Raw genomic sequence first — 13945 nt, 5'->3', positions numbered from 1 at the left:
TAATTATTCTTTCGGTTTGTGGAGACTCATGTTTTGACATATGCAGTTTGCAAATACATTGCAATTTGCATATTGTATAGGTCACACGTTAAAATCTAAGTCCAGTGCAGAATTTTACTCTTAGTGTGCTAATTTTAACCACAGGGAATTGTACATGTTGTTGACTTAGCTTGGATGTTAGCATAGCTCGGATGCATCGTAAACTGATAACTGAGCAAAGAAATAGATACCATACAGGTACAGTTAAGAATTATCGGAGTAACTCTGAAAAACTTATCATTAACAGGGCGGCTGATGTCCAAGATACTGGTGCTGTTAAGTGTTCTCTATTCATTTATCTTGTTTGTTTTTGGAATGTTTAAGTGTGCATGAATTTATGTTTCTTAAAATGCTCATAAAGTACCCTTAATTCATTGTATGCAACCTTACGTGCACTGTGTGATTCTCGTGTGTGATGTGAGCTGCAAAGATGGTTTTATTTCGTAAGTTTTTTTCTTTCTAGTGGTGTGATGCCGTAAATCTATTTGCAACTAACTGCTTTGAACGTACTAGTAATCACAAAATTAATCAGAAAACTAAAACAGCATAACGCCTTGATCACTAAGGCTGATGAGGCGAACCCTTAGTTACCACCTATACACACGACTATATTCAGAAAGCTTAAAAATTCTTTTTCGATAATAATATTAGAGAAATAAATAATAACCCAACAAGAAATTCCATACGGAACTCAAGAAATCTATGTATAGTAACTACTTCTTGTTCATTGAAAAGAAAGAAAGAGCCATCATCTAAATAATGAAAACCAGAACATCCTCTCTCCGCCTGCGGATTTAAATGCACAAGAAAAATACTCTTAGATCAGTAGTCAATACTATAGGTGAACATAACTATCTGCTAGAGAAAAGACTTCATAAAATACTAAGAGATCATTATAAGTTTCTAAACAATTACTCTGTAAAAAATACGAATTTCTGAAAACAATTAAACATTTTTGCATCCTTCATAATCCCAGGTTTGCTTCACCCGACGTAGCAAATATGTGTTCTAGTACTCCCATAAACGAAATAGTTGCCATAGTAAAAACAATTTGCTAATCCAGAACAGACCCTCCACTAGGAGTAATTACTGAAATTATTGTATTAGAAATTGTACTAAAATACAATCCTTTTGTTTTTCGAAACTAGGCCTACCTTCAAAGTGACAATTAGTTGTGGAATTTCCAATAGCAGGCACCCTGGCAGATTTTGTAAATCATTTAGAAAACAAATTCTTCAAAGACCACCTTGAAATTAACGTCGGAACACGTGGTGTGTTAGAGACGTCATGGTGAAGACATTCTCGTCTGAATCCGTGGCTCAAAACAAAAAATTTACCAGCTTGTAAATCCGTTTACGGAATTTGATAGTGAAATTACCTTTACGGTCGAACACCAGCAGAATAATAGTATTAATTTTTTTAGACTTTTCCATTACTATGGATCAATAGACATATTTTTGGAATTGATCATGAACCTGTATCTTCCAACGTCATTATTAATGCGACATCATATATTCTTGCTCAATACAAAGAAGTTTTCTTTTGTTCTGCAATGAATAGGCTCCTTAATCTACCATTACATGGTACTGAAACAGGGAGGGAACTTAACCGGATAAAAAACACAGTCCGGAATAACGGCTATGACAGAATTATATTTGATGAAATTTATGATGACACGAAATAGAAAAGGAATCAACTGACGCAAACAATGTTGCTATATATAAAGCAATTCATATCGCCTCCGGTCGTGCGGTAGCGTTCTCGCTTCCCGCGCCCGGGTTCCCGGGTTCGATTCCCGGCGTGGTCAGGGATTTTCTCTGCCTCGTGATGACTGGGTGTTGTGTGATGTCCTTAGGTTAGTTAGGTTTAAGTAGTTCTAAGTTCTAGGGGACTGATGACCATAGATGTTAAGTCCCATAGTGCTCAGAGCCATATCGCCGCCTTCGTAATGACAGTCTCATAAAAATACAGTAACATTTTTAACAAAACACAATGTACTCGTCGGATGTAAATCTCAACCTTCGCTACTATGTCTTTTCATAAACGACATTAAAATAATGCAAGATTTGTACCAAGTCAGTGGCGTATATATAAAATTTACCGCTCTGGTGCTAAGGCTAGTCACATCCCACAAGCAGAAAGGAACTTTACAGCAAGTTACAAGGAACACATAGAACTAGAACTAAAACAAAATAAAAATATGCGAAATAAATCAACTTTCGCAGCTCACTTTATTCAAGAAAACCATGCAGTGTAAGATATCAAAAACAACGAAGCTATACTTCATACAATGGATAAAGAATACTTTATGGACATTTTTTAAGAAAAAGAAATTTATGACTGCTTTGAACATCTAAAATAAAACACGGTCAGTGAGCAGTGCACCCTTAATCACACCAGTTCCTTGGATATCTACATTACTGGCCAATAAAATTGCTACACCAACAAGAAATGCAGATGATAAACGGGTATTCATTGGACAAATATATTACTCTAGAACTGACATGTGATTACATTTTCATGCAGTTTGGGTGCATAGATCCCGAGAAATCAGTACCCAGAAGAATTACCTCTGGCCGTAATAACGACCTTGATACGCCTGAGCTTTGAGTCAAACAGCTTGGATGGCGTGTACAGGTACAGCTGCCCATGCAGCTTCAACACAGTACCACAGTTCATCAAGAGTAGTGACTGACGTATTGTGACAAGCAAGTTGCTCGGCCGCCATTGACCAGACGTTTTCAATTGGTGAGAGATCTGGAGAATGTGCTGACCAGGGCAGCAGTCGAACATTTTCTATATTCAGAAAGGCACGTACAGGACCTGCAACATGCGGTCGTGCATTATCCTGCTGAAATGTAGGGTTTCGCAGGAGTCGAATGAAGGGTAGAGCCACGGGTCGTAACACATCTGAAATTTAACGTCCACTGTTCAAAGTGCCGTCAATGTGAACAAGGCGTGACCGAGACCTGTAACCAATGGCAACCATACCATCACGCCGGGTGATACGCCAGTATGGCGATGACGAATACACGCTTCCAATGCGCGTTCACCGCAATGTCGCCAAACACGGATGCGACCATAATGATGCTGTGAACAGAATCTGGATTCATCCGAAAAAATGACGTTTTGCCATTCGTGCGCGCAGGTTCGTCGTTGAGTATACCATCGCAGGCGCTCCTGTCTGTGATGCAGCGTCAAGGGTAACCGTAGCCATGGTCTCCGTGCTGATAGTCCATGCTCCTGCAAACGTCGTCGAACTGTTCGTGCAGATGGTTGTCCCCATCTGTTGACTCACGCATCGAGACGTGGCTGCACGATGCGTTACAGCCATGCGGATAAGATGCCTATCATCTCGACTGCTAGGGATACGAGGCCATTGGGATCCAGCACGGCATTCCTTATCACCCTCCTGAACCCACCGATTCCATGTTCTGCTAACAGTCATTGGATCTCGACCAACGCGAGCAGCAATGTCGTGACCTAGTAGATAGTGTCGGAAGTTCCATGCGGCTTTTCGCGGATGATGCTGTAATATACAGAGAAGTTGCAGCATTAGAAAATTGTAGCGAAATGCAGGAAGATCTGCAGCGGATAGGCACTTGGTGCAGGGAGTGGCAACTGACCCTTAACATAGACAAATGTAATGTATTGCGAATACATAGAAAGAAGGATCCTTTATTGTATGATTATATGATAGCGGAACAAACACTGGTAGCAGTTACTTCTGTAAAATATCTGGGAGTATGCGTGCGGAACGATTTGAAGTGGAATGATCATATAAAATTAATTGTTGGTAAGGCGGGTACCGGGTTGAGATTCATTGGGAGAATCCTTAGAAAATGTAGTCCATCAACAAAGGTGGTGGCTTACAAAACACTCGTTCGACCTATACTTGAGTATTGCTCATCACTGTGGGATCCGAACCAGATCGGGTTGACGGAGGAGATAGAGAAGATCCAAAGAAGAGCGGCGCGTTTCGTCACAGGGTTATTTGGTAACCGTGATAGCGTTACGGAGATGTTTAGCAAACTCAAGTGGCAGACTCTGCAAGAGAGGCGCTCTGCATCGCGGTGTAGCTTGCTCGCCAGGTTTCGAGAGGGTGCGTTTCTGGATGAGGTATCGAATATATTGCTTCCCCCTACTTATACCTCCCGAGGAGATCACGAATGTAAAATTAGAGAGATTAGAGCGCGCACGGAGGCTTTCAGACAGTCGTTCTTCCCGCGAACCATACGCGACTGGAACAGGAAAGGGAGGTAATGACAGTGGCACGTAAAGTGCCCTCCGCCACACACCGTTGGGTGGCTTGCGGAGTATCAATGTAGATGTAGATGTAGATGTAGCTACGATAAACCGCAATCGCGATCGGCTACAATCCGACCTTTATCAAAGTCGAGAACGTGATGGTACGCATTTCTTCTCCTTACATGAGGCATCACAACAACGTTTCACCAGGCAACGCCGGTCAACTGCTGTTTGTGTATGAGAAGTCGGTTGGAAACTTTCGTCATGCCAGCACGTTGTAGGTGTCGCCACCGGCGCCAAACTTGTGTGAAAGATCTGAAAAGCTAATCATTTGCATATCACAGCATCTTCTTCCTGTCGGTTAAATTTCGCGTCTGAAGCACGTCATCTTCGTGGTGTAGCAATTTTAATGGCCAGTAGTGTACTACCTCGCCATTGATAACTTGTTAAAGTTACTCCGCTAATTTGTATCTGAAAGTAGTTGTTTGTAAATAGGCTCTGTAAAAAGTCCACGACGTAATCCAAGCTACGCTAACATCCAAGATTTACCAACAACTTCTGCAGTTCCCTATAGTTCAACTTTTGCACATTTGGAGTAGCACTTGAGTTGGATGCTGCGTCCACTGCAGCTATATTGCTCTTTTATTAAGAAAATATTTTTAGCCTCTTACTTACACAACGTGCAAATTCGAAAATGTGAAAACACAAATCGCCGTAACCCGAGATAGTAATTGTAATGTAATTAATTATACGGTCTTGAGATAACTGAATTAAAAAAAATGGTACAAATGGCTCTGGGCACTATGGGACTTAACATCTGAGGTCATCAGTCCCCTAGAACTTAGAACTACTTAAACCTAACTAACCTAAGGACATCACACACACCCATGCCTGAGGCAGGATTCGAACCTGCGACCGTAGCGGTCTCGCGGTTCCGGACTGAAGCGCCTAGAACCGCTCGGCGACACCGGCCGGCGATAACTGAATTCTCACATCATCAGACACGCCAGATTTTAAATCTACCAGACTTGCACTTATATCTTTGGACGTTACTTCTCCACTGTAAGCTTTAAAGTCAGTCTGTACATAAACATATGTAAGCCTTGTTTTTCATCTTCAGGAATATAAACCTAACATACGTATGGAAGTTCCATATCCATTTGAGAAGGGGTAACAAAAAATCCGAAACCGATAGAGGACCAAATAGAATGCAACATAGCAACTGGAACTGGCTTTTTATTAATCGAATACTATGATGCATAATTTGAAAGAGACACGGTACATTCTTTCTCCTTCCTTATTTTATATGATCTAGTGCTTCGTCTCTAATGATCTCATCATCGACGAAACTTAAAGTCCAAATATTGCTTTCTTTCTGGCACCTTAATAATGAGGCACTCTATTGAAAATAGGCTGTCTGGCGGAGGCCCTAGTTAAAGACACAAAGTAGCTGCTTTTACCTCCTCTTACTACTGCATCCCCCATAGCCGATGTGGTTTTAGTATGGCTAGCTAATGATCGCGCTCCTTCATGCCATTGTGTCCTATATCTCTGTTAATTGAATTAACAACTCTGTGAATGTGGACAGACTATTTCATTTCAACAAACCAGAAAGGATAAGCAGTGAAGGGAAACGTTCAAGTTATGCTGTCCGTCCTGTTTCCTTAAGAAAGTTTTAGGAAACCCCTTGGTCTACACTTATCATGATCGTATACAATTACTTTCATAGCAACTAACCTTAGAACCAAAAACGATATAGTTTTACATCTATATTTAAATCTACATTTACACCTCCCAACCCTTCTTACGGTGTGTGTGGGAGGCTGCTTCATTACCAACATAATTTGCTCGCTTTATGGGGTGGCGGGTGAAAATATTTTGTTGGTTTGTCAATTATAGCGTTACAATTTAGAATGGTTGGTAGTCTTGTGCGATTTGGAGTACTACAGCCGGTTACAGGGACCTGAAAACTATTAGTCCGAATAGCCAGAAAGCGATGAAGAACATCCTGTTCATAGTATTCAGTCCACAGGTCCACTGTTCGTTTCAACAGAATTGAAATAAAACCTTCTCACCCTCTACGAGTAATGCAGAGGAGTCAGCAACCACGACGATAAATAAAAGTCTACTCACGTTAACTGAGCAGCATATTTTAACAAAGTTCATTACATATATTCGCAGTTGACGACAATGAAAATTTGTCTTTGTTGAAAGAAGTTAATGAAATAAATTTCTACGGTATGTATGGCCGTTGGTAAATTATTGTAACAAGAAACGAAAATTTGTGGCGGACAAGGACTCAAACCCGGATTTCCGCTTATCGCGAGCGATCGCCTTACCATTTTCTTTGTTTGCAACTAAATTTTACAAGAACGGATTTCCAGCATTACAAAACGCTTTACTTCATTTAGGAATGCTGATAAAAAAACAAATTTATGTATATGAACATAATAGTCATAGTGCTTATATGAAACAGCACTTACTCTAAAATGAACGTATACGCATTGATTATAAATTAAAGAACACAGGTAACTAAACAAATAATGTTGTGCCGGTCTTTTTATACAGTGTAACAAGAAGAAGAGTAAACTCCTAAATTTATCATAGGAAGCAGGAAAAAATAATTTAACGATGCTACTGGTGTGCGAAAACGAATCGGCGACAGCTCGTTTTGAAGACCCCGGTTGGAGACATGCCTTCGGAAAGCGAATGCCGAGCCTTTGATGGTCATGAGAAAATAGCTTCACCTGTCAACTCCCGCTCACCAGGGAAGTTCCAATTGCGGGGCAGGTTGGATGAAATGCTCCATAAACAATTAGCAAAGGTGGAATGGTATTTAACGTGTGGTCTCATTATGTGGTGTCGTCTTAGCAAAAAGTCCAAAAACCGATCTCATACTTGGGTCCATTTCTGAAAAGATAAAGGATAGTCATATCCAGGTGACCGCATGCATCTTTGATGGTGGAAAATACGTCCGGACACAGGAACATACTGGGGACGATCATGTGTGTTGGCACCCGGAGATGAAGCGTCAGTATCTGCTAGAGAAGGCACTATAAGTCCGCCGCCGAGTCGCAGAGGAGGCGGTATTCGTCTGTGATCTCCACATTACACATTACACCTCAAGCAGAGGGGGCTGTCCGCCAGGGCGATGGCGTGAAGTTTGTGTCGCGTCGCGTCGGGCATTTACCAGCAACGAAGATGTACCAGGTGGCGCTCGTAGCCTATGGGTCACGTTCTTCGACAGCATTTCTGGGATGAGTCCGCATTAAGGGGTGATAAATGTCTCGCGTAGTGGGAGCTCTAGTGAAAGAAAAGTGTGCATGGACTTAACTGTAAAAAAATGTTCAAATGTGTGTGAAATCATATGGGACTTAACTGCCAAGGTCATCAGTCGCTAAGCTTACACACTACTTAACATAAATTATCCTAAGGACAAACACACACACCCAAGCCTGAAGGAGGACTCGAACCTCCGCCGGGACCTGCCGCACAGTCCATGACTGCAGCGCATTAGACCGCTCAGCTAATCCCGAACGGCGGACTACACTGTACTCCAAAAGGAACAGTTTGACATGTGATAGCGCTGGTATAATGAGGATCAAGGCGATCGAAGGTTGACATGAAGTAGGTGTGATTTCGTCGACCAAAAGTCGAGTGATAATGTTGAGGCTCTGATTCCATAACTTCAATTTCGTACGGACGTAAAGAGCTGTAGGGCGCACATGGACATTGACTAGCGCGAGATCTCCGCTTCGCTTGGGGAGTGGGAGGAAGTCATACTTGACGTTGAATATATAACGTGTACTTACAAAATAACCGCAGGCCGCATGGATCCGACACGCCATCATTGTAGAGGTAGGTAAAATTTGAGCGATGTTCTTATGCGAGATGCCATATAAAAGTTAACAAACCGCACCTTTTTTAACATGTCCATTGCTCGCAATGACTGACTTCGAACGGCCGTCATGATATTCTATAGAAGACGCTGGAAGCAGATCACCGGGGATGACGAATGTCTCGAGTAAAAACGGTTCCTAGACGGCGTAGATTCTGTATCACCCTAAACGCACCCTCACTTTCATCAGGGAGCCCCTTCCAATACTCATCGCGCAGGATTTGGCGATGATGAGCGGGCCGCCCCCGTATCGTTCGATCCAGCGTGTTGCCTCGTGAACCTCCTCGTTGGTTCGTACGATGAAGACGTCGTCGTCTGCCTAAGCACGGCATCTGAATGTGTGATCACTGACAAACGTCGCTGCAGGCCGCAGTGAAGCTATTCTAGTGCGATGGCGTACATGATCGCTGAAAGGGAGCAACCCTGTCGGACGGACCGTGCGATCGATATTTATGTCGCCATCAGTCCATTGAGCATCGCCCTCGACGAAGCGTCACGAAGTTAGTGCATGATTGAGAGGACGAAGGCCGGTGGGAAAGCATCTGCTACATCACCTTCACGAAGAAGGTGTGGTTCACACGATCGAATGCCTGAACTAAATCTACTGAAATCATGGCTCCCTTCAGTCGACAGACTCCATCAATTGCGACTTCGTCTGTATAAACACATGGCGATTATTGTATATTGGTATCTTCTTCGCCCAAGGACGTCTCTGCGGGCGACAGGACCTGCTGCACTCGTTTGAGACACATCTCGGGGAGGCGCGTAAAAATTTTAAAGTCTGAGTTGAGTAAAGTGATCGGCCGATAAGTGTTAGTTCGCTTGCCTCTAGATGGTTTGGGTATCGGATTAACTAGAGCTTCCCGAAAAGCTGGTAATGGCGACGTCGTACGGGACAATAGTTCCTGGTACACTCCCCTCCATCGCCGAAACATTAAGTCCTTGAAGGTCCTATAGAATTCTAACGACGGGCCATCTTGTCCTGGTGATCGGTTGAGAGCCCCCTCTGTGATGTCTTCTGTGGAGATGTTTGCTAAAAGGAAGTCCGCCACCCGGCCAACAAGAGTACAATGACCGTCTGTAGTATGTCTGTAAGTACCTCAGCGTTAGGGTCTTCTTCAGCATAGAAGTGACAATAGTGAGCTTAGAAGGCTGTTGCGATGTCCACCTGTGATACCAATCGTCGGCCGTCACACAAATCTAGGGAACTTATAAGCTTGTCGACGGCGTCTGAGATCTGCGACGACATGTTGCGTTGAGGTCGTTTCTCCGGCATCGCACTCGGACAACTACACCTTCCAAGCGGCTCCGAGTAAGGGCCAATATCGTGGCCTTGACACGTTGAACCTCGACCTGACGTGCCGGGGATGGCGGGTACTCCATAAGGTCTCAGAGGATTATGTAGTAAAATTCTGTCGTGTCTCTGTACCACTGCATTCGTTCCTTGCCATACGTTACCAGCACGCGGAATAAGGATGGCTTTATACGTTGTACCCACCACAGAAATAAGACGAGTATTGTGTGATGCGTCTTTCGCAGGATTCCCATGTGGTCGTAACCATTTGTCGACATTCCGGTTCCTGTAAGTAGGCAACGTTAAGTTTCCACGGACCCCGACTTCGCCATATTGTTTGTCGTCGGAAGTCAAATGTGCACATGTAAACAATGTGGTCTGAGAAGATCGAAGTCCGTCTTTCCACTTTCAGGACGTACAAAGCGAGACGGAAGTCATGTAGACGCGATACAATCCACTGGCTGAGTGGCTCGTGACGTATGTGTGTCCCAAGCGATCACCATGAACCACCTTCCACGTGTCGACGAGATTGTATCGACTTACCAAGTAACGGAGATCGGGACGGGTCGTAAAATTTGGATGTTGGTCCTTCCTCGCGGGAACATAGTTAAAAGCTCCGCCGATAATTATGTGCTCATATTGTCCCAGAAAGATCGGTGTGATTGTTTCAGAATAAAACTGTCAACGGTCTAGTCGTTAGTCCATGCCGGATGGCGCATAGACAATCGCTAGTCTGATCTCGTGTAGTGCTAGTGCTGGGCCTCATGCTGGCTGCAAGCACGTGACGTATGCTACTGCAATGCCGTCGCCAACTATAATCGCTTCTCCACTATTGCTGTTGGCGGCGAAGGTAACGTATGCCGTATAGCCATAAAAATCGGGCCAAATCTCCGTCCGTAGCTCTTGGAATAGGGCAGTTTCAACGCTCGCTGCTCGAAACGTGTCACGTAACAACTGAAGTTTAACATAGGAACCGATCATATTTGAATTGGTGGTGACATTTCTGTACGCCTGCATCGGCAGCACGTTACCGTGCGCGCCCATACTGGGAAGAACGAATGTAGTAGAGTCTTAAGTATTGTCTGTCTCCTGGTCATCCCTGGTTCGCTAGGGCGACCTGTGGCATTTCATCATCTGGTGGAGGTTCAGGAACAACGCCGTCCGCCCACTAAACGGGGCAGTCAGTTCCGGTCGGCGCTGATGCAAGAAAGTCCGTCGGCATCAGGGTGTCCGTGCTGATGCCGTGGGGAACGTGGCCGTTGGGGTCTTCAGGTATTTGTTGTGTTTCGGAGTCACCCAGTAAAATGTCCTGCCCGTTATTGGGGGATGGATACCACCAACTGTGCATATGACCTTCTATTGGGGACAATCCGGTGGGTGTGTGACGCTTTAATCCTGGAAGCCTCACTCCGACTCTGCCGTCGATATCATCTTCCTCTTCGTTTTGGTGACCTTTGCTTGCACGGATGTGGTTCAGTGTCGAACGCCGGGATGGAGTCGCGACGTTCAGGAACGAAGGCGGCAATAGGCACAACCATGGCATCGAGAGCCATATCACCTTCACATCTATCGAGATCTCCATCTCGCACCGGTATCTCAGGGGGAGGGGCCGGTTATTGTTGTAGACGTCAGCCTTGTCTCGTCCGGTCACTGCAGGCTATGAAAAATCCTATGGAAGTTGCTATGCAGGCGTCTGAAGGGCATCGGGTCTCAGTGCCGCCACGTAGGTGTGTGTAAGGGATGTCATAGTTGGAAGGGTAGACGCTTCGTCGGTGTACAGCTGTAATTGTGTAATTCTGTGTTGGAGGCTTTCATTACGCACATATCCTTTTTACCACATACAGCACACGTCTTTGGCTGTCAATCTTATATAACTATGGCCCGGTAATCGCCAATGAAAAGGTAGGACAGGACATGTTTCTTTAGTACAATGCAGACATCCCGCACTCCGTTCAAAAGTGGATATGTAATAAAGTGTGCCCGTTTCTCTGCTACATGCCCTAGTACTGTTCCTTATGGGCGCAGTGCTGCCATCACGTCTTCTGTCGGCATTTAGAAAGAAAGTTCGAAGAAATGAATTGTGCATAATCCCAGGTCGGTATATTCAGCAATTACTGGGCCGACGTTGTTGTCCCAATGCCGAAATTTGAGGCCATCCTTTGTCTGTTCTAAGATCTTGTCGCAAACTGCGACAATTCTCAGTTTGACGTAAACCACGCTACTAATGACGGACGGGTGTAGTCCAGTCAGGTCTTCACGTGGACTATTCACTTCGTCACGTAGGAACTGTTCGACGGTGAATGCTTTTGGTTCAAATGGTTCAAATGGCTCTGAGCATTATGAGACTTAACATCGGAGGTCATCAGTCCCCTAGAACTTAGAACTACTTAAACCTAACTAACCTAAGGACATCACACACATACATGCCCGAGGCAGGATTCGAACCAGCGACCGTAGCGGTCGCGCGGTTCCAGACTGTAGCGCCTAGAACCGCTCGGCCACAGCGGCCGGCGTGCTTTTGGTCGCGTATATTCAGTAGAAAAGATTAACTTCAATGTGGGTTTACGGTAAGAATTGGCCGTTCCATCGTTGATTGGAGCACGTGGGAATACCGCTGTGAAGTAGACAACTACGAGGAACACGCCGTGGTGAGGAGGTAAACAGCTGCGTCAGCACAGCCTCGCCACCGACGGTGAACTGCACCCTTTGGCTATGCATGCACGACTGACGGCGGATCCAAACATTCATATGTCGTCAACCATACGTCTACTACATATACTCGTCGATCCACTATTTATATTCCCGTAAAAGAGAGACATTTTAATTGAATGTTGCTTGCCTGGTGTTGGCGGATAAATACGATACTGGAGTGCCTCTGTTATTCCGATTTACGATGCTAAGTCCCTTTGGAGATGCACCGTAAATCGAAATAACACAGTCACTGTAATATCTTATTTTGAAAAAAGATCACAAGCGCAAGAAGTAGTTATGAAAACCTTTAAAGCTTGCTCTAATATACTCACCACTTGACACAGTTCAGAGAGGACTCCTACTCTTTGTTCCCCGCTACTTAAATTTAATTGCTCACCTTAAAAACGAAGAATGTTCTCAGACATTTGGAATGCGGTTTTCTAAAATATTGTGGACAGCACGCGAAACAATATATGGAAAACAAAACAAAAAAAAATGGCTCTGAGCACTATGGGACTTAACATCTATGGTCATCAGTGCCCTAGAACTTAGAACTACTTAAACCTAACTAACCTAAGGACATCACACAACACCCAGTCATCAAGAGGCAGAGAAAATCCCTGACCCCGCCGGGAATCGAACCCGGGAACCCGGGCGCGGGAAGCGAGAACGCTACTGCACGACCACGAGCTGCGGACAAAACGAAACAGCAGCTTAAATTATCACCTCAGCAAGTTCACTTTACACAGTTTCACAAGACATACGCTACATCTCATTCGACCGAAAAAAAAACCTCCCCGGCCGTTGTGGCAGAGCGGTCTGGAACCGCGCTACCGCTACGGTCACAGGTTCGAATCCTGCCTCGGGCATGGATGTGTGTGTGATGTCCTTAGGTTACTTAGGTTTAAGTAGCTCTACTTTCTAGGGGACTGATGACCTCAGATGTTGAGTTCCATAGTGCTCAAAGCTATTTGAAACATTTTAAAGTACAAGACCTTCTCAGGGCTCGTTATAAAAGTAAAAGCCCGATCACAGATACTGAGCATTCAGCGAGGTCGACACGCATGCGGTGCTCCTCTTGGCGTGTTGGCATCTTTATACTGAGCCGGAAGAAGGTGTCTGGCGCCAAGTGATCCTACATGGCGCCGGGAGGCGTGTACTTCGCTCGTACGCTGCTTGTGGTGTAACCACAATGATACGCTCGCCGCTGGCAGTGGGACCGCGCAAACGCGATCGCACGTATCGATTTTCGAGTCACTGGATATAACACACTGCTGGTGAGTTTTAAGACGTAATGCCTCGAAGACACCCTTTGTACCCCGTTTTCCATTATAGTGCATAATCGTGGCAGGTCTGATATAAATCGCAGACTTACCAGGCGCATTGTGTGATTTCAACGCTCTGACTGACGATCACGAAGAGAATTGTGAACTGAAGGGCTCTGAGCACTATGGGACTTAACGTCTGAAGTCATCAGTCCCCTAGAACTTAGAACTACTTAAATCTAAATAACCTAAGGACATCACACACATCCATGCCCGAGGCAGGATTCGAACCTGCGACAGTATCGAAAGAGAATTGTGACGAAAACTAAGAGGACGGCAGCTGCCGAAGTCACTACACAAGAGAATGTTTGCAGCAAAACATCACGAAGGGAGTTACATAAGCTCGGAGTTGCAGAGAGAGCTGGAATTCTAAAACTACAAATCCGTCAAGCAAATCCCGTAGTAGCATAACTTGGTGCCGAAGCCATAAAATGTTGACTGAAGAGCAAT

Source organism: Schistocerca serialis, chromosome 3 (assembly GCF_023864345.2).
Source record: "Schistocerca serialis cubense isolate TAMUIC-IGC-003099 chromosome 3, iqSchSeri2.2, whole genome shotgun sequence".
Taxonomy (NCBI): Eukaryota; Metazoa; Arthropoda; class Insecta; order Orthoptera; family Acrididae; genus Schistocerca; species Schistocerca serialis.
Note: the sequence above shows the minus strand (reverse complement) of the source record.